The sequence below is a fragment of the Dipodomys merriami genome, unplaced genomic scaffold, assembly GCF_024711535.1.
Source record: "Dipodomys merriami isolate MVZ:Mamm:240054 unplaced genomic scaffold, mDipMer1.0.p SCAF_43, whole genome shotgun sequence".
In the NCBI taxonomy this organism is placed as follows: Eukaryota; Metazoa; Chordata; class Mammalia; order Rodentia; family Heteromyidae; genus Dipodomys; species Dipodomys merriami.
Genome location: NW_027205937.1, coordinates 10,772,513 through 10,798,714, shown reverse-complemented (window position 1 = coordinate 10,798,714; position 26,202 = coordinate 10,772,513). Strand labels below are relative to the sequence as shown.

The 26,202-nt window shown below is 49.4% G+C and overlaps 1 pseudogene; it reads right to left on the bottom strand.

The window, feature by feature from the left end:
* Window positions 1-15,900: 15,900 nt before the first annotated feature.
* Window positions 15,901-26,202, bottom strand: part of LOC138807728 (MTRF1L release factor glutamine methyltransferase-like) — a 60,443-nt pseudogene continuing 50,141 nt past the window's right edge.

Sequence of the window (26,202 nt, the reverse complement as noted above, 5' to 3'; positions counted from 1 at the left end):
TTTTTTCCCCTTCCCCTCCACAAATTATACCACAATTAAATACAGTGAAAGCAGGGGTTGTACTGTGGGCAAGGGACATACAAAGCAACAAAGAAATAATCTTATAAATGCATTAGAAACAAATGCTTGAAAGAAAAAAAACATTTAAATAAAAACCTTAGGGTTCATTTTCCTAACATCACCTTATCTAACCTTTTCTGCTTGACTCATATATATATACTAAATATTGCAAATAAGGGAAACCATGGGACCTAAGTTTCTTTGGGCTTGGCTTACTTCACTTAATATGATTTTTTCCAAGTCTTTCCATTTCCTAACAAATGAGGCAATGTCATTCTTTCTGATGGAGGCATAGAATTCCATGGTGTATATATACAATATTTTCTTGAACCATTCATCTACTGAGGGGCATCTGGGTTGGTTCCATATCTTAGCTATGGTAAATAATGCTGTAATAAACATAGTTGTGCTGGTAGCTTTAGTGTGGTCTTGTTTGTAAACATTTGGGTAAATGCCCAAAAGTGGGATTCGTGGGTCATAGGGGTGATCTATGTGGAGTCTTTTGAAGAACCTCCATACTACTTTCCAAAGTGGTTGAACAAGTTTACACTCCCACCAACAATGAAGTAAGGTTCCCTTCTGTCCACATCCCCTCCAGCATCTGTTGTTATTAGAGTTCTTGATTTTTGCCATTCTAACGGGTGAGGTAGTATCTTAATGTTGTTTTGATTTGCAACCCTACTACTATCTCTTGCAAGCAAGGAAGGGGTATCTTTCTTTCATGTTTGTTTTTTGTTTTTTATTTTGGTTGAGGGGCTTGAACTCAGGGCTTGGTTACTGTCCCTGATGTCTAATTTTCCTCAAGGCCAGTGCTCTACCATTTGAGCCATAGTGCCACTTCCAGTTAGAGATTGGAGATGAGTTTCTGGAGGGACTTTCCTGCCTGGCTGGGAAATGAGATTCTCTGGATCTCAGCCTCCTGAGTGGCCAGGATGACATGTGTGAGATGACAGGTGTGAGCCACCGGCTCATGGTTTAAGGTGTCTGAAGGACTAGACACCTTAAGCCAAAAATGGCAAAAACTCCTATTCTCTTGGATTGGAAAGATTAACATTGTGAAAATGGCAATACTTCCCAAGGCTATCTACAAATTCAATGTGATACCTATCAAAATTCCAACCTCATTCTTCAAGGAAATAGAAGAGGCAATCCAAAATTTCATATGGAACAATAAAAGACCCCGAATAGCAAAAACGCTCCTCAACGGAAAGAACCCTGCTGGAAGAATATCAATACCAAATTTCAACCTCTACTATTAAGCAATAGTAATCAAAAGAGCATGGTACTGGCACAAGAACAGACCTCAGGACCAATGGAATAGAATTGAAAACCCAGAAATGAACCTAAAGAAGTATAGCTATCTAATCTTTGATAAGGGAGCTAAAAAAATAGAATGGAAGAAAGACAGCCTCTTCAGTAAATGGTGCTGGCAAAATTGGTTAACTACTTGTAGAAAACTAAAGCTAGATCCTTATATATCACCCTGCACCAGAATCAACTCCAAATGGATCAAAGACCTCGGAGTCAAAGCAGACTCTCGGAAAACATTAGAGGATGGAATAGGAGAAACCCTAGGTCTCCTTGGCGCAGGCCAAAATGTTCTTAATAGAGACTCAGAAACACAACAAATCAAAGAAAGGTTGGAGAAATGGGATTGCATGAAGTTGCAGAGCTTTTGCACGGCAAAGGACATAGCTAGCAAGACCAATAGAAAGCCTACGGATTGGGAGAAGATCTTCACTTAGCCATACAATGGACAAGTGTCTCATATCTAAAATATACTTGGAACTCAAAAAATTAGATCCCCCAACAACAAATCCTCAAAGAAACAACTGTCCAATAAATAAGTGGGATAAAGACTTAAAGAGAAACTTTTCTGAAGCAGAAAGAAGTATGGCCAATAGACACATGAAGAAATGCTCAACCTCCCTAACCATAAAAGGAGTACATTTCTTATCAAGCATTGTAGCCTCCTCTGCAGCCAACTTCTTATACCAAGGGAAAACCCAACTCATCAAGACACAAACCAAATGTAACCCTACACTTCAGACTTTGTCACCAGCATCCAAAACCATTCTTCCATGGGTGGAGAGCATATAATTGACACTACCATTCCACCCCAGATCCCATTCACCACTCCCTGCCTGCCATAGCCAAAACCTCTGGAGTTCTTGGTAAGGCACCACCCACCCTGCTTTGGCTTCACACTGGGGTAAATCTGGGGACTTATTAGAAATGTTTGTACTGTGAGGTCAACATCTGGTTCTCACAACCAGAGAAACCCTACTACTTCACCCTCTCTTGCAAGCAAGGAAGGGGTGTCTTTCTTTCTTGTTCGGTTTCTGCATTTTTTGTTTTTTGGTTGAGGGGCTTGAACTCAGGGCTTGGGTACTGTCCCTGATGTCTAATTTTCCTCAAGGCCAGTGCTGTAACACTTGAGCCACAGTGCCACTTCGGGTTGGAGATTGGAGATGAGGCTCTGGAGGGACTTTCCTGCCTGGCTGAGAAATGAGATCCTCTGGATCTCAGCCTCCCGAGTGGGCAGGATGACAGGTGTGAGATGACAGGTATGAGATGACAAGTGTGAGCCACTGGCTCATGGTTTAAGGTGTCTAGTCCTTCAGAATTTCCACCTAGTCCTTCTCTAGACACTACCACCTAGACAGCCCTCTACCTCCTTCAGGGAAAGCAAAGGGAGGCTAGAATCTGGGTGGGGTCATGGGGATTAAAGGGCCCACTCCACATCACTAACCCCCTCGAAGCTCCCATCTGCCTCCTCTGGATCCACCCTCTTCCAGGGTGGATCAGACCCACAAGGAGTTCTGGGGCCTACCCTATGTCCCCCTGCCCCACCCAACCGATACCTGAAGACTTCTTGGGCCAGCTGCTCCATGTCACGGTGGAAGACGTTGGGAGGGTTGCTGATAACCGGGCCCAGGGGTGCGCAGGGCAGAAGGAGTGTCCAGCTCCCCTCTGTCAAAGGAGACACAAAGCACGGATGGATCTACTAAGAGATTCAGTGCATCTACCTCTCACAAAGGTCCCTGGGAAAAGTGTTTTATGGTGACAGCCCTGGGGCCTGACCTCAGGGCCCGGAACTGTCCCTGACTTTCTGTGTCTACAGGGGAGTGCCCTTTCACCTGAGCCATGGTGCCACTTCCAGCTTTTACTGTGTATGCAGGACCTAGGAATCGAACCCATGCTTTCCTGTGTGCTAGGCAGCTCTACCTCTAGGATGCAATCCCAGCCCTGGATAGCTGTTCTTTTGTGATCCCTCGGGCCTGTCTTGGGACAGTCTCGCACATCTATACCAAGTCTCTCACCAGCAGCCCTGGCTGGAAATGAACACGCTCTGCTATGTTGCCCATCATCTGTAGCACCTTTGTACTCTGTGCTTCCTACAGATCCTCCTTGTTAAGCAAGACCCCTTTTCAAGTGCTGGCTCCAAGAAGCCCTTTCTGATCACCTTGGAAAAGCTGGAGCCTCTCCGCTGTGCAGGCTGCCAGCCTTGTCAGACTCTGCCCTCCAGCCAGTGTGGGTTGAGAATGCATGAAGGGGAAGGACTGGATTCCACCACCGGATTTGTGAAGACCCTGATACACCACCCAGGGGCAGGTGTTGTATCACACTCCGTGAGAGGGGCCTCGAGGACTGGGCAATCTGTGGGCAACATGACAGGTCCATTTCTTTTTGTGGGCTTGAACTGAGGATCTGGGAGCTGTTTCTCTGAGTTTTATTGCTCAGGGCTGGTGCTCTACCACTTGAGCCACAGCTCCACTTCTGGCTTTTTGTTGGTTCCATGGAGAGAAGTGTCTCTCTGGCTTTCCAGCTTATGGCTGGCTTTGATCCTTGATCCTCAGATCTCTGCATCCCACGTCGCCAGGATGTCAGGCTTGACCCTGAGCCAGAGGTGACGGGCACCAAAGGCTTTTTGGTTTTTGTTTGCTTCCATGTATCTCCTGTGAACTAGCAAAACCAAGTTAAAATAATCAGTTACAGGGGATCAAATTCCTTCCCAAGTCGGTCAATCCACGGAGATAAAATGTCTTTGGAAAAGGCTAGTCTGAGTTGGCTTAGGGATGTTTGTGTGTGTATGTGTATGGGTGTTGGGGATACCTACCCTCATCTACGTGGTGCCTCCTCCTCCCAGCAGGGAGTGCATCCAGGATCCTGACCCCAAGGGAGGTGGATGAGGGAGGGTACCTAAGGTCACATCCAGGGGGATGATCCGAATTCTGTCCTGCACTGATAAAGCCTGGACAGATAAAGGAGAGAAGGAGAGGGTTATTGGAACATGAAAGTGAGCCCCTACCTTTGGCTACATGTACCAGCAAGAAAACTGAATACATCTTTCTTGGTAGTCAGAAAAAAGATGTACACTATTCATTTATTTTATGTTTGTGTTAGTCCTAGGGCTTGGATTCAGGGCCTGGGTGTTATCCCTTAGCTTCTTTTGTTCAAGGTTGAGGCTCTACCACTTGAGCTACAGCACCACATCTGGCTTTTTTGTGTGTGGGTTTGGGGAGGGAGGTGGTTAATAAGAGATAAGAATCTCCTGGACTTTCCTGCCCGGGCTGCTCTGAGTCACATCCATCAGATCTCAGCCTCCCAAAGAGCCAGGATGATGGGTGGGAGCCATGAGCTCCTGACTGCCACCATCCAATTATAATCCCTTAGGCCCAGGGGCAGGCCACCCACACTATACCTCCTTGCTGGGATTAGGAAGCAGATATGAGTGGGTTTGATACTTCAATAGCCTACCTATCTTTGGGCATTGTTCTGGGTCAGTCTGATGGAGGCTTCGTCCTTATCAACAGCAATGACTTGGCTCTGTCACGAGAACAAATGTCCCCCCGGGAGGAATCAGGTCTGGGGTCTTTCCTCTGTACTCCGCCCGCTAACCGAAACAACACTCCCGAGCAAAGGGTAGTACACTTGGAGTGTTTTTATTGTCTTATAGCCAGGGTCTTGTCAGATAGGTGGGGGTATAGGTCAGAGGCCCGGAATTGTGCTGGCAGGGGGACAAGGCAACACCTTCTCATCCACTTTCCTTCAACAATGTAGCAGAGGGATGTGGGGAAGGACTTATGGGATAGACAATGAATAACCATCACCGTCTAGCCAGGGCACAGAGGGGCTTACCTCAAGGGGCTGGTTCAACAGGCTGGGCAAAACAGTTCCTGACCCACAGCCCACCTCCAGAATGAGAGGGCCACCTTGGGTTCCAGCCACATGGGAATGCTGGGCCACCTCCTCCAGCATTCTACCAATTCCTGCGAGAGAGAAAGAGAGAGGGAGAGAAAAGAGACAGAGAGGGAGAGAGAGAGAGACAGAGGTCCAGAACTACACTTAATTAAGGTGCTGGTGGCTCAGACCTATAATCCTACCTACACAAGAGGCTGAGATGTGAAGATGGTGGTTCATAGCTGGCTCCAGAGGAATGTCTGTGAGACTCTTATCCTCAAAGAACCAACAGAAAACCGGAAGTGATGCTGTGGCTCGGGGTAGAGGACTAGCCTTGTTCTGAGGAGCTCAGGGATAGCATCCAGGCCCAGAATTCAATCCCCACAAATGACAAGAAGTGGACTTCCCACCACAAGAAGGGACTGAATAACACACAGGGTCCTATAAGCATGGCAGAGAAATCAGGCCAAGATTCCTGTCAGCTGGGGTCATGAGTAGGTCACCTGGCTTCTCCATGATTCATTTTCCCCAGCTGGAAAAATGAATAGAGTGAAAAATCCCTTCCTCATGGGGACAGGGTAATGATGAAAGCAGCCATGTTTTGTTTCATAATCCCACACCTGTTGCTTGATTAATAACAGACCCCATCTGAGCCCTTTCCCGGCAACTTCCTGTCATATGCTCACAGAATTGTTGAGAACTATATCTGACACCTGCTCCCTCTGTGCCTGGCCCTGCTCCAGAGATCCCTCTGCATTAGTCCCTTATTTACTCACAACTGTCCCATGAGGAGACTGAGGTCCGGTGGTCGACATCCAACCCAGAGCTTCACCTGTGAAGTAAGAGTTTGGGACAATCCGTCTAAAATGATGACTGAGCAGGGCACAAAATGTCTACCGCCACCACTACCTCCCCCCCCCCCACACATACACACAAACACACCTCCACCATCCTTTGCAGGCAAAGATGTTTTACTTTCTTTCTTTTTGTTGTTTCTGGGGCTTGAACTCTGGGCCTGGGTTCTATCCCTGAGCTCTTCAGCTCAAGTCCAGCACTCTACTACTTGAGCCACAGCACCACTTCCGGTTTTCTGGTGCTTTATTGGAGAGAAGAGGCTGAGGGTCTTTCCTGCCCAAGCTGGCTTTTACCCATGATGCTAAGATTCAGCTCCTGAGTACTTAGGATGAGAGCCATGAGCCACTGGCACCCAGCCAAACAGGCTTTTCTATGCGTATCATCCTATCCCCTCAGGAGACTGAGATCTGAGGACTGCACTTGGATGCAACCCTTGGCAGCAAAGTCATTGAAAACTCTTATCTCCAATTAACCACCAAAAAACGTTGCAAGTGGAGCTGTGGCTCAAATGGTAGAGTGCTAGCTTTGAGCATGAAACCAGGGATGGGACCCAGGCCCTAGTTTTAAGCTTTTTCTAGCATAGACCCACCCAAGAAAAGGAAGCAGGTGAGCACACGGGAGCTCAAAGCTCACACATAATACTCAAGACTCACAGAATAGACCCCATCCTGCTCTGAGTCTCTAGATTCTATGTACTAGATCATGGCAGGCTGAGATGGGACTGACCATGCACCAAGTCAGGACATTCAAGTACAATCTCATACTGAGGATCCCGTGACCTCATCAAGGACTCAAGATCTCTCACTGTCCTGCCTTGACATTGGGCAGTCAGGTGAGATCTAGTTATCCAAACAAAGGATATGGGAATGAATGAATTTCTCAGCCAAGGGATGCAGACTGGAGGGCTCTAGGTCCCTCTCTCTCAGGGAGGAGAAAGGGGCTCATCCATCTCAGGAATGTTCCTGGGTTGTGAGTATCCTCAAAGAAACAACCTTGCTCCCACCCCAGTGCCTCCTGATTTCCCACTAGCCTCAACCATCAGTCGGACCCTCCCTCATCTGCCATCTAGACTAAAGGGTGAGCCAGCAAAGAGACCCACCTCTACCTCTGAGAATGGCAGTCAGGGGGCCCTAGAATCCCCTAGAGGAAGTCTGGGGGCAACACGGGTTTGACTCTCGCCCTCATTCCCTGGGTGTCCTGTTCCAGTGGCATGCTTACCTCTGTCTCTGGTCGAGGAATGAACACTGGGGGTGTCATCTTCAGATTGAGCCAGCAAAAGTGCCAGTGCCCATGGATGTACTGCACAGGCATCCTGCAGTAGACGACAGCCAGGTTTTCAATGGTGAACCCAGAGTGCCAGGACTTTTAATAGCCATGTGGCTGGGTCGAAGATTCTATCACTGATGGTCTAGGTTGTCAGTTGAGGTCATGGCTCCAATGGCCTGATCTGGATCTGGGATTGTCCTCCCTCTTCATCTTCCTGCTAATCACTTGCCACCCCCCTCTGGACACTCCCTCAGCCTATACCTCCCTAGCCCTTGGACAGTTTCTTCTTATCTGACCAGAAAATAAACTCCGTGAGCCAGGGGAAATTGAAACTCTGTGACCCACCCTGAGCCCTAGGGTCTACCCTAGGCTGTTTACCTCTGCAGTCAGCGACCACTCAGATTTGTATGTCATGAAGTTGCTGATGTCATGAATGGGTCAGTGGCTTGGTCCTACACACTAGCTTTAGGCACTGGAACTTTCCCCACAGAGATTGTGAATGGTTGGCTCCCTTGATCTAGGGACTCCATACCAAGGCTTGCATGCTCCCTTCTTCCTTCCTTTCCTCCTTTTCTCCCTCCATCCTTCCCTCCTCTCTTTCTCTTTCCTTTCTTTGTGTCACTCCTGGGCATGAACTCAGAGCCTGGGTGCTGTCCCTGAGCCTTTTTACTCAAGGCCAACAGTCTACAGCTTGAGCTGCTAATCCACTTCTGGCATTTTCTTTTTGGTAGTCAGTTGGAGATAAAGAGTCTCAAGCCTCCTAAGTAGCTAGGATGACAGGTGTGAGGCACCAGCATCCAGCTCAAACCAAGATTTCTTCATGTGCTGTTGAACCAGCACTGGAACCTTTCATCTTGTATGACTCCAACTCTCTCCCCCCCAGGAAATGGCACACACTGTAACGTTTTGTTAGATAAATAGATGAGCATCTGTCTATGACAATACTACAGAAAAGTCCCATCCAACTCAGGTAAGCATCCTGGGTGGGGGTAAAGCCTGATGTAGCCCTCCCACTGTTCTCCCTCCTCCCTCTTCCCACCCTCCTGGTGCCACCGCACTTAACTCTTTTGGTTCCAAGGACGTGAGCCATGTACTCACTGTATTCTGGGGCCTCTAGGATGCCTATCTTCTCAAAGATCTCTGTCCAGCCACTGACCAGCTGTATTGCACTCTATTCCCCACTCAGCTGTGAACAAGGTTGTCCTGAGTTGAAAGCTTGGCTCAAGGGGCCTCCTCTTCACTCCCTAGTGCCAGACTGGATGGTCCACCATATCCGGCCCCCAATTTTCATGGTGCAGAAAAGGATCCCTGAGGCATCCTGGGTCTCTAAGTCTCCCAGAGTCCAGTACAGGTCCTGGGAATTGTCTCTGCTCACAGCAATCAGGCTTCAGATGGCAAGGTCACAATCTCTGCTCCCCACAACATTCTCGAATGTAGTGATCACCCTAGAGAGAGCCGGAGGGGAATCGGCAGCTGCCAGAGAAAGCCAGTCAAGGCACGGCGTTCATATCAGGAGACCATTTGGCTCCGCAACTCTGCTTGTACTGCTTGAATATCATTGTTTGGTGGCTGAAATGGTCTTTCTCATTTGACCCATTATCCCAAGCATTAGTAGAAATTGCCAGCTTCAAGGAAAAAACCCTGGAAAAGCTGGCATTTCAACTTGTCCCAATCAAACTTAAAGGGTTCCAAAGTCAGTGGTCCTCTTTTCCTTCCAGACAGCATACAGCAGGTTACAGAAAATGGCATTCAGAGAGCCCTAGCTAACTGCCATGTTCTGATACCAAGCAGGCTCCAGCAGGGGCAAACACTTGCCTACCATTGTCCAGCTGGAAACAGCCCAGGAGGGACACAGTTTGGAGTCTGCAGGACTCCAGGGAGGACTACCCACCAGTGCACTGCCCCTAGAGTGAATCCACGCCACCACTGGGGGCCCGGATCCCCCTCCCCAGATGCCCACTTACATGGTCAATACCCTGGGTAAGATTTTCCTCTCATCCTCAGTCGTGGTGAACCATCTGCTATGTCACACCGTTCATCACTTCCCAGACCCTCCTAGATTCAAAGCCCCTGCCCTACTATCTCCCATCTCATTCCCTATTTATGTTTGGCAGACTCATTCCCAACCTTGAATTAGCTCCAACTATACACACCAGAGCAGACTGTCTGGCTGGAAGAGTGCGGCTGTGATCACAGTAGCCTCATGATCCTTCTGGCTAAAGACAGAAGGGCAGGTGTCCACTCTGGTCTGCGGTTCACACAGGCCTCCTAGAAGAGACCCACGCAGGTCCAGCAGCTACTGTGGGCTGCAGAAAAGGGGAAGAAAGAGGTGGAAAGGAACATCTACTGAGACCTTCTCTAAAGGAGCCATGAAACGGTGAAAGAGAAAACAAAAATTATGGCTGGGCTCATACTGGACATTAATTGAAAAAGAATAACAAATACACACATACACACAAATAAAATGCTTTTGCTCTTTTTAGACAAGGTGACTGTACAATGAGAAAGATGATATCTCTCTCTCTCTCTCTCTCTCTCGCACACACACACACACACACACACACACACACACACACACACACACACACATATACACAGATTCAGAGCAGTGTCTCTCCTGAGTTTGTTGGTTTCTCACCTGGGCAATGTACTAGCTGGAGCACAGGGGTTCCCTTGTCAGAACCAAGGGATCTCACCCAAGGGGAACAATGCTCTCATAATGCAGACGGGCCAGACCCTTCCCATTGGTAACAACAAGCCTTGACTCACCATTCACCAAAACCCTGGACCAGGATGCTGGGTGAAGGAGTTCCGAGACATGTGGCTTCTCAGAGCCTGGACAGAAAACAAAGCAGGTGCCTCCAGAAAGGTGTCTGACCTGGGGTGGGGGCGTTGTTGGGGACTTTGATGGGGTCCTAAAGGCTATATACATGGATGGACTCCCTACTTCCCTCCTACATACTTCTGGGCAACTTGGCAAATTCTTGGTGAGGACTACGAGACTAGATGGACTGGTAGCACTAGCAGAAGCTGGCAGAACTGGGAAATGTGATCACCCAGTCAGAACTGTTGACAGCTGGGGTTGGGGGTACAGGCCGTTTATATGTGTGTCAGAGGGGGTGTGTTTTTCTCCCAAATACCCACCTTCTATCTGACCCCAGTGCCCTCACCTCTGTAGTGGGCTCTTCTGGGAATGACCTCAGGTGAAAGGGTGACTGAGCGCAGAAGACAAGGGCTCACACAACAACGGGTTCTATCTTCTGCATCCAACAACTCCTGCCCAGCAAAAGGGAAAAGAACCGAGAAGGTAGGTGTGGAGGTGCAGCTCCCCACTTCTGACTAAAGCCACCAGGTTCCCACCAGGGAGAGGAAGGGTGCAGATGCACAGCTGTGTGGTTCCCACTGCTCCAGGCCAGGGGTTCTGTGGTGCCCCCTCCTCCCCATCCCTGCAGCTCCCCTTTTCCTGGAACACTGTCCACTAGGGATGAGGGTGGGATCTCCAGGTGGACACCCACCTCCACCCCCCACCTCTGGGATGCATTTGTGGCAGAGCCAGGACAGACTGTGGGGCACGGGGGAGGCGCAGGCAGGGCAGGATGGGGAGGCAAGAGGCAAGGGTCCGGGTCCTCGAGGGTGGGGAGGAAGGGTAGAGTGGGGGACGGGGTTTACAGGGGTTTGTGGAGTGCGGGAGCTCAGGTCGGCCACTCACGTGTGCTGCTGGAAGAAGCTGTAGGCTGCGACTCCGCGTGGCGCCAGGAGTCTGAGAACCGAGGGCTGGAACCACGTCAGGGCCACCAGCAGGCCAGGGGCGCAACATCTCCGCCAGGTGACTGCTAGAGGCTCCATGGGTCCCAGCCAGCAGCGCCATGTTTGAAACCCAGCGCGGGCGCGTGGTGTAGCTGTGCGCAGCCTCTGCTCCTCCTCAGCCACCACCGCAGCCTCAGCGGCCTCCTAATCTGTGGCGGCCGCCGCCTCAGCAGCCACTGCCTCTGCCGTGCTCCCCACACTGGGACCTCAGACTCTGGGCCACCATGGCTGGGCGCCTCCGAGGGGCTGGGTGTGGCGATGTGCCTGCCATGCAGCTCCACATGCTCTGCGCTCCCGGCCAGGACCCACACTATGAGCGGAGCAACCGCCAGCCACTGAAGCCGTTTCCACGCGTGCTAGTGCTCATGCTCGCTCTTCTCCCAGCTCTCTCTCTGCCCCACACTCCTTTCCTTGGCCACCCACCCCTGCTGCACACACACCGCTGCCCCTGGAGCTCCTGGCCATTGCTGCCACCAAAGTGTGCTCCTGGGCCCCGCCCCCTCCTCCCCTGGGCCCCACCCCCCACCCCTGGCCACAATTGCAGCCCTGACTGGGCCCTGAGGCTTCTAGACCATGGCAATTGCAGCCTTACCTCAGCTCAAAACTACCCCCACCCCCAGTACCGGCCCAGGGGATCGAATCTCCCCTCAGCCCCACCGCCGGAGGAGACTCTCCTCCATCCCCCTCCACTCCACACACCAAGCAGTTGCATGGTGACACTCCTGTGTGTATGTGTGTTTGTGTTTGTGTCTGTGTGATTGTTGGGGATAACCACCTCTCAAGGCCTCAGAACATAGCACCCTTTGGGATGACTCAGCACACAGCACACTTCCAAAATCAGCACAAACCACCCTGTGTAAATGACTCAGCACACAGCTCCCCTTGAAGGACTCAGCATGTAGTATGCTGAGTACTCTACCCAGCACCCTTTGAAGGAGGGAGTCTATAGCCCACAGTGTAAAGGACTCAGTGAATGGCATGCTTTGAAACACTCAGCACATAGCACTCTTTACCAGGGACTCATCACAATCTGTGTTGAAGCACGCTGTGTAAAACACGCAGTGCACAGCTTCCTTAGGTAAACTCAGCACACAGAACAATTTTGAAGGACTCAGCACATACCACACTGTGGAAGCTCTCAGCACACAGCACCATTTGAAGGACAGTACAGAGCACCCTATGGAAAGGACTTGGCACACAGCACTCAAAATAAACTTCATCCCTCTCTTCTCAAAGGCTCACACATAGCAGGACTCTTTAGGATGCATTAGCACACCACAACTTTTGAAGGACTCAGAGTACAATACTTTTTGTAATGGACTCAGCAAAAAGCCCCCTTTAAAAAAAACCAGGATGGCCCACTCTTCTCAGGGATTCAGCACATAGCACCCTTTGGTATGACTCAGCAAACAGCATCTTTTTAAGGACTCAGCATATAATTCTCATGAGGGAAGGACCCAGTAAATAACGCCCTGTGAAGGACTCAGCACATAGCTGTATGTCACAAGTTCAGCTGTCATTAGAATTAGGGTGCTTTCTTCAGTATCACCATTCTTCAGAAACACTTCACAAATCCTACCAGTTCACATTTAGACAAGCTGTGTTTTATGAGGGAAGTCAACTGGGGGTCTTGAACTCAAAGCTTGGGGGCCCTGTCCCTGAGCTCTTTGATTCAATGCTAGAGCTCTACCACTTTGAGGCACAGATCCAATTTTGTTTTTTGGGGTTGTTCTTTGACAGGTCTTATGGTGATAAGTAAGGCCAAGTTAGGGTATCTGTGGGCAAAGGCTCTTAGCTCAGCCTGGAGCTGACCTCTCCCTTCCCTGTGTCCCTGGAAAGCTGGGCCTCCTGTAGCTCTCTTGGCCTAGGGTGGAACAGACCTGCTCTGGCATCAGCAATCTGGGTAAGCAAAAGTCAGCTTGGCCCTAGTAACTTGCCCAAATTGAACTCTAGAGGATAATGGCATGAGACCGCATGTTCCATGTGTGGCCACTAGGGGGCAGGAGTGGCCCACAATAGGGATTGTACTTGCGACTTGTGTTTACTCTTCCTTCCCTGGGGCCCCCAATCATGATTCAAAGCCACCCTGGACAGAAAAGTCCTTGAGACTCTTACCTACAATTAACCATCGAAAAGGAAGTGGGGCTGCATACACACACACACACACACACACACACACACACACACACACACACACACACACACACCACATGAATGCAAAATCAGAGATTTCTACACTGCAGTCTTTGGGTATTCTCTACTTTTTCCCCCACTAAGCCTGGTGGCTGCTGGGCCAGGTGTTTGGTGCATACAACATCACCTGGCATCTTCAATTTTGGAGGAACAGAATGGCTAGAAGGTCAACCTTCCCCCATCCCGGCTCCTTGGTTGGGTCATCGTCTATCCAGGCCCTTTGGGGCTCCTTTACAGACTCGCCAAGATGCCTTCAAAAGGCATCACATACTGGGCACTGGTGGCTCATGCCTGTCATTCTAGCTACGCAGGAAGCTGAGATCTGGAGGATCATGGTGCCAAGCCAGTCTGGGCAGGACAGTGTATGAGACTCTTATCGATGAACCATCAGAAAACAAAAATGGCATTGTGGCTCAAGTGGTAGAGTGCCAGCCTTGAGAAAAAGAGCTCAGGGACAGCCTTCACGACCAACAACACGGAGAGGCATTGCATGATGTCTTTGGGATTGGCATGGGCCAAATATAATTGGAATTAATTATAATTGGAATTAATCAAGTCCTCCAAGACAAAGCAGTACCTCCTTTAGTCCTGTGCTCCTCCATCTCGTCTCACCCCCTGGCCTTGTCCGTGCTTTGGGTCAGCATGGGTCTGGCTGGATGGGAGGGCTCCAAGGAAGATCCCAGAGCAATCACCCCACCTCCTTCTGCCCTGCTCACCCTGATGCTTCTGCTCTTTGCCATAGACCTTCTTCCTGGAATCTATCCATGAGGTTATCACCACCATCATAGTGGTGAGTGGTGGGTGTGGCCTAACTAGGGGCAGTCAGAGGTGGAAGTAGGTCTGGGACTAGGAGCTTCCACTTTGCCTGTGGGCTGAGGCCTGGGCTGACTTTTATTTCATCCTGAGCCTTGCAGTGGTAGGGAGACAGTTTAGACTTTACATTGAGTCAGGTAAGATCAGAATCTGGAGGACCACTTGTGTGGGGAAGGATGTGGGACTCAGGGGGCCACTGTTGTTGGTATTTTCTTGGGACTCCCCTCTCCCTCTCTCATCCCTCAATGTTAGAAGAGAAGCTTCAACTCAGGGTGTGGGAAGAGGAGGCATGGGAATATTTTGGGGTGAACCAGACTTGTGCTTCATATTCATCCTAGCCCCTACTTCCTATTTATCTGAGGAATGGCCATATGGGTTTGGGAGGGGGAAAAATCATCCTAGCTGAGAATGTGGCTCAGTGGTAGAGTGTTTGCCTAGCATGCCAGAAGTCACCAATGGGCCACCAATAGGCAATTAGATGTCCCTTCAGTTTGGGCCCACTCCCTTCAGCCTCTGCCCTACCCTACCCCCAGTTTAACCTTCCCGTTGCCCGGCAGATGGAGGCCTGAGAGAAAGCCATTTAGTCACCTACTTCTGGTGGCTGCCAACGCTTTTGAGAGTCAGTATGTCACATAGAGAGTCATCATCCGCATCAGTCTACCGGAGAAAGTGAGAAAGCACTCCTCCCCTGAGCCTGGAAGCTGTGGGCAGATCTGGATGTGGGGCATCTGGGGCAGGACCTGCTCCTTGGGGGAGTCCACTATGGGGTCGGGAACCCTGACCTCTCCTCTGGCAGTTTCCATGCTGTCTTCAAGTTGCTTCTGAAGCAGTGTTGGGGAGGGGGATGGGAGGCTCAGCCTGTGCTGGCATCTGGAAACTGCTGTCTGTGCTTTTCCTTTCTAGGAGTGACAGCAGCTCCACAACACTCTCCTCTTCTCGATCTTCTCCTGAGACAGCCAGTGCATGCACTGGGCTTTTTCACAACATAGCTCATTCAGGACCAACATCTGCTCTTTACACACCATGAGGGACTCCTTGATAGTTTGGATGTGTGCCAACAGCTGGCTGCATCAATGGTGGAGCTCACCTGCTGGACTCTGGAAGTCCACCTCATCAGGCAGGTCATGGATGAGGGTCTGTGGCTCCAGCTCAGTCTGGCCCTGAGCTGCTGGGTTGGCCATGGGGTGCCTGAAGCTAGCCCACCATTCTTGGGTCAGGAGTTTCCCCCTGTGGATCTCATCCTCCAAGAGCACTCTCAGAGCCATATCACTCTTGGTCTGGGGAACATCTCCATCCTGTGTGATGGTCACATGGGGTGGGGGGGGATTCACCTCCTTAACTTTTGCTTCTCCAGGGCTCATGCCTTCCCCTTCCCCAGGGAAAGCCAGGAAGCTCAGCTGGGCTTGCAGGCATTCCTCCTGTGATCTGGTGGCTTCCAGGCACTTGAGAGTGTCCTGCCACTTCGGGGACACCACCTGGTCCTTCCAGTTTGTTGAGCCCTTCACTTGCTTCAGCTGCTCCAGCAGCTGGATCTGCCTCTCTAAGTGCTGCTGCAGGGCCTCCTTCTCAGACCACAGTCGCTCATTGGAGACAATGTGCCATTCACAGGAGGTTCTGAACTCCTGCACTGGCCCAGGGACTGCTCCTGCTGCTCCTGAGCTGCTTGGCTCTCTCTCGCTCAGCCACCACTATCCATTTCTCTATCTTCTTCTCTGAACAGTCCTACTGCTCCCACAGATGTTTCTTCATCTGCTGCTCTGAGTCCAGGATGCTGGCGAGCTCCTCCTTCTCAGTGCTCACCCTGTGGAGAGCGTTCCACAGCAGGGCCAGCTTTTCCTCCGGTTGTCTATCCCACACACATGCACATCGTGGGGTCTCAGGGGTCTCCTGCTGATCCTAGGCTTTCTCCTCCAGTCTCTGCAGTTGCTCCTGCTGCTCCACGTTCTGAAGACGGAGACTGGTTTTCCTGGACCTGGATGTGAAGTTGTTCCTCCAGGTTATTCAACCCCATCTTCAGTACCTAATGCCCTCCAGCGCTTGTTGGAACTTGCATATTCTCTTCTTCATGTTGCTCCTCTGTATCTACAGCACGTCCACCTTCTCCTGCAACTCTGTGTTCACTTGCTCCAGGTCATCAGAGTTTCTGGTATTTTCCTCGAGCTGAAGGATCACATCATTCAGCTGTGTGAGGAACATTTTGGTCTTCTCCTTTGCAGCAGTGACCAGAGAAGCCACTATCTCCAGCTCTGCCAAACGCCACTCTGTAGCTTGTAGGCAGCTGGTGAGAGCTTCATGCTCCCTTTCTCTGTCATCAGTGGTCTGCTGCACTTGGGCCAGTACACATTGTAAATCGCTTTCTGCTGAAACCAACCGCTGTATGGGTACCTTTTGGATCTATACCTCCATTTTTGTTGCTGCATGTATCTGGGCTATCTTCTCCCTCTCTTACTCCCATTGACCCTGCGGGTCTGTCTTTCCCAGCTTCAGTGGTAGGATCTTGGCAAAGAGTGCCTGGTTTCTTCTTTTCTGTTGTCCAGGGTGGGCACCACATGCAGGTAGCACCTCTGTGGATCCTTGGTGGTATTGGGACCCTTGACACTCTGGACCCTGGTGGCTGTGACTGTGTCCAAAGGCAGGGTAGGCCCATGGTCGACATCACCTTTGGCCGGACTCTCCATTCAATCTGGGTCCCCAGTGGTGTTTATCTTGGGGATCCCTCCCTTTTTCGTGTTCTTTGTTTTCTTGAATGTTTCAGGTCTGTCGGGAGGATACTGCTGGTGTTCTTGTGGCAGTTTCTTGCCCACAGTTCTCTCATTGATTCTTATTGTTTCAGACATCTGAGCAATGGGACGGGAAAGTTGGGCTGGCCACATTCCCAGGCTCTAGGAAATCCTCTATTCTCCCACTCACCGACTAGGACATCATTTCCTACTCTACCTCAAAGTCACCTGGAGTCTCTTGCTCACCACTCAGCCACCTCTACCTTCCTCAACTGCTGGTGTCAACCAACAGAGGGAATCCAGGTGTAACTGGGAAGCATGGAATGTGGGCGTGGCCACTATTCTTGTATCCCATTGGGCAAAAAGAACCATGAAAGAATGGGGGTGTGCCTGGAATCCTGTGATGCAGACAGAATGGACAGAGTCAAGATGACAGCAGCCCCTTCACCAGGAAACTCTGTAAAATCCAGTTGGGGACAAGAGGGAGACCTGCTTTAGCCAGATGGCTGCACAGATTGTTGTGTATGTCTGTTTGTTGCCAAACCTGGACCTTGAACTCAGGATCTGAGCACAGTCCATGAGCTGTTCTTGCTCAAGATTAGCCCTCTACCACTGGAGCCACACAGCTCTACTTTTGCATTGTTGGCATTGAGGTTGGACAGGGGTCTTAAGGATTTTACTTCCTAGGGTGACTTTGACCCTGATCCTCCTATCACAGCCTTTTAAGTATCAAGGAGGACTGCTGAGAGCCACTGGTGCCTGGCTAATCATTGGTCGGGATTATGGCTTCTTCAGTAGCCTGCAAGCCTTCATCAATGCAAGGTGAAGTATCCTTTGGAGTCAGATCACTCAGACCCAGATGGCCATAGTGCAAAGGAAGAAAATGTAAAAACGCCATCACACCACTTTTTTTCTGTGCATTTCCCCCCCCCCCCTGCACAAGGCCTGAAGTTCTAGGATCCCAGGATAGGCTGTGTTTTCAGCGGCTGCACCCCAGCCTATGGTGATGAAAGCTGAGGCACTGTTGCCATGACCTGAGTTCAAGACCGTGCTTGGCAAAAAAAAAAAAAAAAAAAAATAGGGTCCCTGGCTTGCAATTCACGCCTTTTCTCCTACCTTTGAATTTGAACTTAAGGCCTGGGTAACTGAAGCACGGTGGATGAAGGGGAAGCTCACCATGCTTGAAGTCAAGCAAATAAGGCTGGTCCCTAGGCCTGAATTCAAGTCCCAGCCCTGGAAACCTTCTATTTATATACATTGTAAAGGTATGATTTGTACTTACGTATAAATGTTGAGTCCATGTCCTCTTTGTTGTAGTTATTTATTGCATTTTTGTTTTATTCATATATTTTCCCTTTTTTTTTTTTTTTGGTCGGTCGTGGGGCTTGAACTTTGGGCCTGGGAGCTTTCCCTCAGCTCTTCAGCTCAACGAGAGCGCTCTACCACTTGAGCTACAGCGCCACTTCCGGTTTTCTGGTGGTTTATTGGAGATAGGAGTGTCACGGTCTCTCCTGCCCGGGTTGGCTTTGAACCGAGATCCTCAGATCTCAGTCTCCTGAGTAGCTAGGATTACACGCATGAGCCACCAGTGCACGGCTTGTTTTCCTTTTTTTATTGTGAATATATTGTACAGAGGGGTTACAATTACATGGGCAAGATAATGAGTACATTTCTTATCAAGCATTGTAGCCTCCTCCTTTGTTTCCCCTTCCCATCCCTTCCCATCCTCCCCTCCGCCCCCACCCAATCCTCCCCACTCACCCCTGCCACCCTGCACCAAAGTTGTGAAGTTCGTTATTGACAAAATGACTTGTACACCTCATTGTTGCAATGGGTCCACATGTATCCCTATTTAAATGAATTGTTTTTCCCCTTCCCCTCCACAAATTATACTGACATCAAATACAGTGAAAGCATGGGTTATACTGTGGGGGAGGGTCATTCAAAGCAACAAAGAAATAGTCTTATAAATGTGTTAGAAACAATCACAAGAAAGAAAAAAACATTTGAGCACATATCTTAAGGTTCATTTCGCTAACTTCACCTTAACTGACCTTTTCTGCTTGACTCAGACATATACTAGATATTGCAAATAAGGGAAACCATGGGACCTATGTTTCTTTGGACCTGGCTTACTTCACATAATATAAGTTTTTCCAAGACTTTCCACTTCGAATAAATGTGGCAATGTCATTCATTCTGATGGAGGCATAGAATTCCATTGTGTATATATACCACATTTTCTTGAACCATTCATCTACTGAGGGGCATCTGGGTTGGTTCCATATCTTAGCTATAGTAAATAGTGCTACAATAAACATAGTCGTGCTGGTAGCTTTAGTGTGGTCTTGTTTGTAAACATTTGGGTAAATGCCCAAAAATGGGATTGCTGAGTTATAGGGGGGCTCTATGTGGAGTCTTTTGAGGAACCTCCATATTACTTTCCAAAGTGGTTGAACAAATTTACACTCCCACCAACAATGCAGTAAGGTTCCCTTCTGTCCACATCCCCTCCAGCATCTGTTGTTATTACAGTTCTTGATTATAGCCATTCTAACTGGGTGAGGTGGTATCTCAATGTTGTTTTGATTTGCATTTCTTTTATGGGTAGGGAGGTTGAGCATCTCTTCATGTGTCTATTGGCCATCCTTCTTTACTCTTCAGAGAAGATTCTCTTTAAGTCTTTTGCCCACTTATTTGTTGGGGAATTGTTTCTTTCAGGATTTGTTGTTGGGGGATTTAACTTCTTGAGTTCCAAGTATATTTAAGATGATGTGCTGGCACAAACACACAAACACACAAACACACACACACACACACACACACACACACACACACACACACCAAGCCAGAGCATTTGCCAGCCCCCTGCACAAGTTCCATCTCTAGCAAATCAATATTAAAAAAAAAGAGAGAGAAGGGAAGGAAAGATTTGCTCCTGGAGGTGATATAACCAGTGCCAAAATTCCAGTGGAGTACTAAGATGTGGAACAAGATAGAGAGCCACAGGCAGAAGGTACAACAATGCACAAAGTTCCCTGATGTGTGGTGTAGAATCGGTGGTGTGGGTGGAATGAAAGTTCTGTGGCTTCTGACATATCTGGCAGGACATACAAGGCTGGGTCAAGGTTTGTACTTGAGTCACAGGGAAGGCAGAGGCTAGAGGTCCCAGAATGGTGCCCAGGGGAATATGAGCTTGGCTTTTCATCATGGAACCCAGCCATTTCCTGTGGCTGGAAGACTATTTTTCACAGCTCCTGACCCTCAGGCCTCCTTTACATGGAGGAGTCAGGGCAAATGCAGGGAAGAACACTTGCTTAAGTAAAGCTTCTAGCCCAATGCCAGTGGTGGCTCGACACCTGCAAATCCTAGCTACTCAAATGAATGACTGAGATCAGAAGTCTTGGGTCAAAGCCAGCTCAGGTCAGGAAAGTTAGTGAGACTCTTCTTGCCGATGGACTACCAAAAGCCAGAAATGGAACTGTGGCTCAAGTGGTAGAGTGTCAGCCTTGAGGCAAAAATTAGAGAACAGAGCCCAGACCCTAATTTCCAGCCCCAGTACTGGCACATAAAAAATAAAGAAAAGCTTTCAGGAGTTCCTAGTCCACTGTGGTGAAAGTCCAAATTAGTTGGGTGCTGCTGGCTCATGCTTATCCTCCTAGCTCCTCAGGAGACTGAGATCTGAGGATCATGGTTCAAAGCCAGCCTGGGCAGGAAAGTCCAAGAGATTCTGATATCCAATGAACCACAGGAAAACTGGAAGTGGTACTGTGGCTCAAGTGGTAAGCTGAAGAGCTGAAGGGACAGTTCCCAGTCCCAGAGTTCAAGGCCCACCAGACCTGCTTGAACCTCACTCTGTGGCTCTAGGTAGAGTAATTTCCAGTGGACCACTAAGGGTCTCCCAATATCTAGGTGTCCTACAACTCTTGAAAGCAGCCTCTTTGGGAGCCTTTGCCTACAGAGTGGGCCAAAGTATCAGAGAAGGTTCTAGCCTTGGGGCCTGGAAGTCATCAGCCAGGTCATCAGAATGCCATCTGTCATGGGTGCAGTGTGGATCTGAGCAGTAATTCAATATTTTAGACCAAGTTTCTGAGTCAGGAGGGGCAAGAGCTGCAAGATGGCACAGCAGGTAATGCCTACTCATGGGGGCAAATTTGTCAGGCACACCTTGGGTGAGTGTTGAGTTGGGCTCATGAAAGACTTGTAGGCTCAGGAATCCACAGCTGACTACCTGCTGCTTGTAGTAGTGGCTATCCCGAGTCCCAGGGCTCAGATCCCTGCTTTGGTCACCACTGTTAAGTGGCAGATGAAGGTCTGCAATCATGTACTGAGTATAAACCAGCATCTATCGTGTTCTTCCCTTGGTCCTGTACCCTATGCATGGATGGAGGTGCAGGTTCCATGGGACTTACAGTCATGGCCCAGACACCTCAGCCCAAGAAGGAGTTGGGGAGAAATAACTTATGTGTCAAGAGTTTACTATGACTATGCCTCTGGACTGCCCCCAGTTCTAGCTCAGCTCATCATTGCTACCTTCCTCTGTGTGTGTGTGTGTGTGTGTGTGTGAGTGTGTGTGTGTGTGTGTCCATGGGCACATCTTGGTACTAGGGCTTGAACTCAGGACCTGAGCTCTGTCCCTCACTTTTTTCATTCAAGGCTAGCAACTCTACCACTTGAGCCACAGCTTTTCTTCCAGCTTTCAGGTGGTTATTGGGAAAGGAGAGTCTCACACACTTCAGAAAATTTAGCTGGTGATAAGAAATTTACTCATTATCTTGCCCATGTAATTGTAAGCCCTCTGTACAGAACTTTCACACAGAAAAAAAGATCCCACTGATACTAAAAAAAAAAGAAAAAAAAGAAAAGAAAATGTGAGCTAGGCTGCCTCTGAATGCCAATCCTTAGATCTCAGCCTCCTGAGGAGCTAGGAATATGAGAGCATGAGATATTAACATCTAGCCACACTTTCCTTCTTGGCTAAGACAGTGTACCGCTCTCCCAGCCTAGCACCCAGCTACAGCTAACCTTTCTTCCCCTCCCCCTACTCCTCCAGGCTTCAGAGGAATCCTACCCTCCCCTGAGGACATAGAAATTGGATGCTTGACAGGTTTGAGCTTTATGTTCTCCACACAGTCAAGGGCTGCTGGGAGCTGATGTGGAGATCAGAGATCTAGGCCAGAGCAAGGAGACAGCTGTTAGAACAGAAGACAGTATGAAGAGACATCCTTGCAGCTGGATGCCAGTGGCTCATGCCTATAATCCTAGCTACTCAAGGCTGACACATGAGGATCAAGCAAGATTCAAAGCTAGCCTGGGTGGGCAGACTCTTATCTCCAATGAATCACCAAAAAGCTGGGAAGCAGAGCTACTGTAGTTCAAGTGGTAGAGCATGAGCCTTGTGCAAACAAGCTAAAGGATACCACCTAGGCTGTGAGTACAAGCCATGGTACACACACACAAACACACACACACACACACACATACACACACACACACACACACACACACACACTAACATCATTAACAGGTGCCAGTGGCTCATACCAGCAATCCTAGCTACTCAAGAGGCTGAGCTATTAAGATGGCAGCTTGAAGCCAGCTCAGGCAGGAAAGTTCGTGAGACTTTTATCTCCATGAAACTACTAAAAAAGATGAAAGGTGAGCTGTGGTTCAAGTGGTAGAGTGTTAGATTTGAGCAAAGGAAGCTCGGTGCCTAGGGCCTGAGTTCCAGCTCTAAGAGTTGTTTTTAAAGAGACCTTTTGCCCTCCCATCCCTCCTCACGCCATAAATCCAGATGTTGATGATCCTAGATCTCACTTCCACTCCTGCCACTTCCACAGCACCACCACAAGTGGCCTGTTTCTGGCCAGCTCTGGGTTAAGACGTGAACGTACACAAGGGGAGCATACCCAGGTCAAGGCTAATGCCCCAGAACATTGAAGTATTGGCCATACCAGTCTCTCCTCCCCCAATTCCCTGGCTCTGGAATCTAAAGTCTGTGCCTCTGTATTCTGGGCATCTAGAATTCTCTAGAAGGATTTTAGAGGGCCAGCTGGGGCTGGAAAATAGACTTGCCTGAGATAAACTATGTTGACATTTCCTAGACACCAACAGACACTTCCAAGCCACCTTGGCGTCACCTCCAAAGTAGCCCGGAATCCTCCTTGCTTGGGCGGCCTTCAGTCCATTATCAAGCTGGAGTTGGTGAGAGTCATCGGCAACCTCCTTCCCCCACTCACTGCCAGCCTTCTGAGAGGGACATGCAGCCAGAGGTCTAGCTGAGGAAACGGGAAGGACATCCCATGTCTGAGTTCCCCACCCAGAGACAGGCAAGACTTTATTGCAGCTGCCCCGGCTGACCCAGAATCCCCTGCAGGCGGCCAAAGATTTGGACAGCTGGACTTGGGCCCCGCCCCAAAGAAAAGCTTGAACTCAGGGCTCTGGTAATTTAGGACTCATTGTAGACCCTGATAGGAGGCTAAAGGCAAGGTCGGTGTGGAGGAGGGGCACCATCTGAGGTCAGAAAGAGGCAGACAGGCACCCAGGAAGGGGACAGAGAGATGAGGAAAACACACACACACAAATATGGCACTGGTGTCTCACACCTGTCATCCTAGCTACTCAGGAGGCTGAGGTCAAAGCCAGCCAGCACAGAAATGTCTGTGAGGCTCTTATCTCCAATGAACCACCAAATAGCTAGTAATGGAGCTGCAGCTCAAGTGTTAGAGCTCTAGCTTTGAGCACAGAAGCATAGGAACTTCACCTAGGCCCTGAGTTCAAGGCCCGGGTCTTCTACATCCAAACACAGAGACACAGATACACACAGACAAAAGATACACAAACAAACAGACATATACAGTGGTAGCCCAAAGCCTCAGCAGTCCCTGAGAACCCTGAATATTCCACTCCAGATATGATGGCACTACCATCATCAGAGCCAATGTAGACAAAACTCAGAGCCTCTCACATGTCTGCAATGGTTCACAACACATCATGGCATTTCTACTGTACACACTGTTATGCAGAAAATTCAGCTATCTTTTGTTTGGTTGTAGGTTATGGGGTTTGAACTTTGGGTCAGCAAGCAGACCCTCAGCTCTTCAGATGAAAGTGTGCACACTACTACTGGAGCCACAGCACCACATCCAATTTTCTGGTGGTTCATTGGAGATAAAGTCTCACAGACTTTCCTGCCCAACCTGGCTTTGAACGGTGATCCTCAGATCTCAGACTCCTGAGTAGCTAGGATGACAGTTATGAACCACTGGCAGCGCCCGGATACACCCGTCTTTTTTTTTTCTTCAGCTCTTTTCTTTCTTTCTTTTTTTATTGTGAAAATACTGTACTGAAGGGTTACACTTACATGGGCAAGATAAGGAGTACATTTCTTATCAAGCATTGTCGCCTCCTCTGCAGCCACCTTCTTTTTTTTTTTTTTAATTGTATTTTATTTTATTTGAGAACATACTGTACAGGGGGGCTACAATTACATGGGCAGGATAATGCATACATTTCTTACCAAGCATTGCAGCCTCCTTGCAGCCACCTTCTTATACCAAGGGAAAACCCAACTCATCAAAACAGAAAACACATTTAACCCTGCACTTCAGACTTGGTCACCAGCATCCAAAACCATTCTTCCACAGATTGAGAGCATATAATTGACACTACCATTCCACCCCTGCTCCCATTCACCCACTCCCTGCCTACCACAGGCCATGACCTCTGGAGTTCTTGGTAAGGCACCACCCACCCTATGGCTTCACACTGGGGTAAATCTGGGGACTTATTAGAAATGTCTGTACTGTGAGGTCAGCATCTGGTCTCACAACCACAGCAACCCTACTACTTCACCATCTCTTGCAAGCAAGGAAGGAGTGTGTTTCTTTCTTGTTAGGTTTTTTTGTTTTTGTTTTGGTTTTGGTTTTTTGGTTGAGGGGCTTGAATGCAGGGCTTGGGTACTGTCCCTGATGTCTAATTTTCCTCAAGGCCAGTGCTCTACCACTTGAGCCACAGTGCCACTTCCGCTTGGAGATTGGACATGAGGCTCTGGAAGAAATTTCCTGCCTAGGCTGGAAATGAGATCCTGTGGATCTCAACCTCCCGAGTGGCCAGGATGACAGGTGTGGTATGACAAGTGTGAGCCACTGGCTCATGGCTTAAGGTATTTAGTCCTGCAGAATTTCCACCTAGTCCTTCTCTAGACACTACCACCTAGACACGCCTCTACCTCCCTCAGGGACAGAAAAGGGATGCTAGAATCTGGGTGGAGCCATGGGGATTAAAGGGCCCCCTCCACATCACTAACCCCCTCTATGCTCCCATCTGCCTCCTCCAGATTTGCTGGTCTTCCTGGGCAGATCGGACCCACAAGGAGTTCTGGGGCATGCCCTATGTCTCCGTGCCCCACCCAACCGATACCTGAGGACTTCTGGGGCCAGCTGCTTCATGTCCTGGTGGAAGACATTGGGAGGGTTGCTGACAAGCGGGCCCAGGGGTGCCCAGGTAAGAAGGACTGTGCAGCTTCCCTCTGTCAGAGGAGACACAAAGCATGGGTGGATCTACTAAGAGCTTCACGGCATAGCCATCCACCTGCCACAAAGGTCACTGTGAGCACTGGGAGAACTGTTTTATGGTGACAGCCCTGGGGCCTGACCTCATGGCCCGGCTCTGTCCCTGACTTGTTTTGTCTCCAGCGGAGTGCTCTTTCACCTGAGCCACCGTGCCACTTCCAGATTTTTCTGTGTATGCAGGACCTAGGAATCGAACCCATGTTTTCCTATGTGCTAGGTGATCCCTCCACCTCTAAGACAAAATCCCAGCCCTAGAGAGCTGTTCTTCTGTGACCCTTCAGGCCTGTTTGGGACAGTCTCGCGCATCTATACCAAGTCTCTCACCAGCAGCCCTGGCTGGAAATGAACATGCTCTGCTATGTTGCCCATCATCTGTAGCACCTTTGCTCTCTGCGCTTCTTTCAGATCCTCCTTGTTAAGCAAGACCCCCTTTTCAAGTGCTGTCTCCAAGAAGCCCTTTCTGATCACCTTGGAAAAGCTGGAGCCTCTCCGCTGTGCAGGCTGCCAGTCTTATCAGGCTCTGACTTCCAGCCAGTGTGGGTTGAGAATGCACGAAGGGGAAGGCATGGATTCCACCACCGGATTTGTGAAGGTCCTGATACACCACCCAGGGGCAGGTGTTGTATCACACTCCGTGAGATGGGGCTCAAGGCCTATGCAATCTGTGGGCAACATGACAGGGCCATTTCTTTGTGTGGGCTTGAACTGAGGATCTGGGAGCCGTCTTTCTG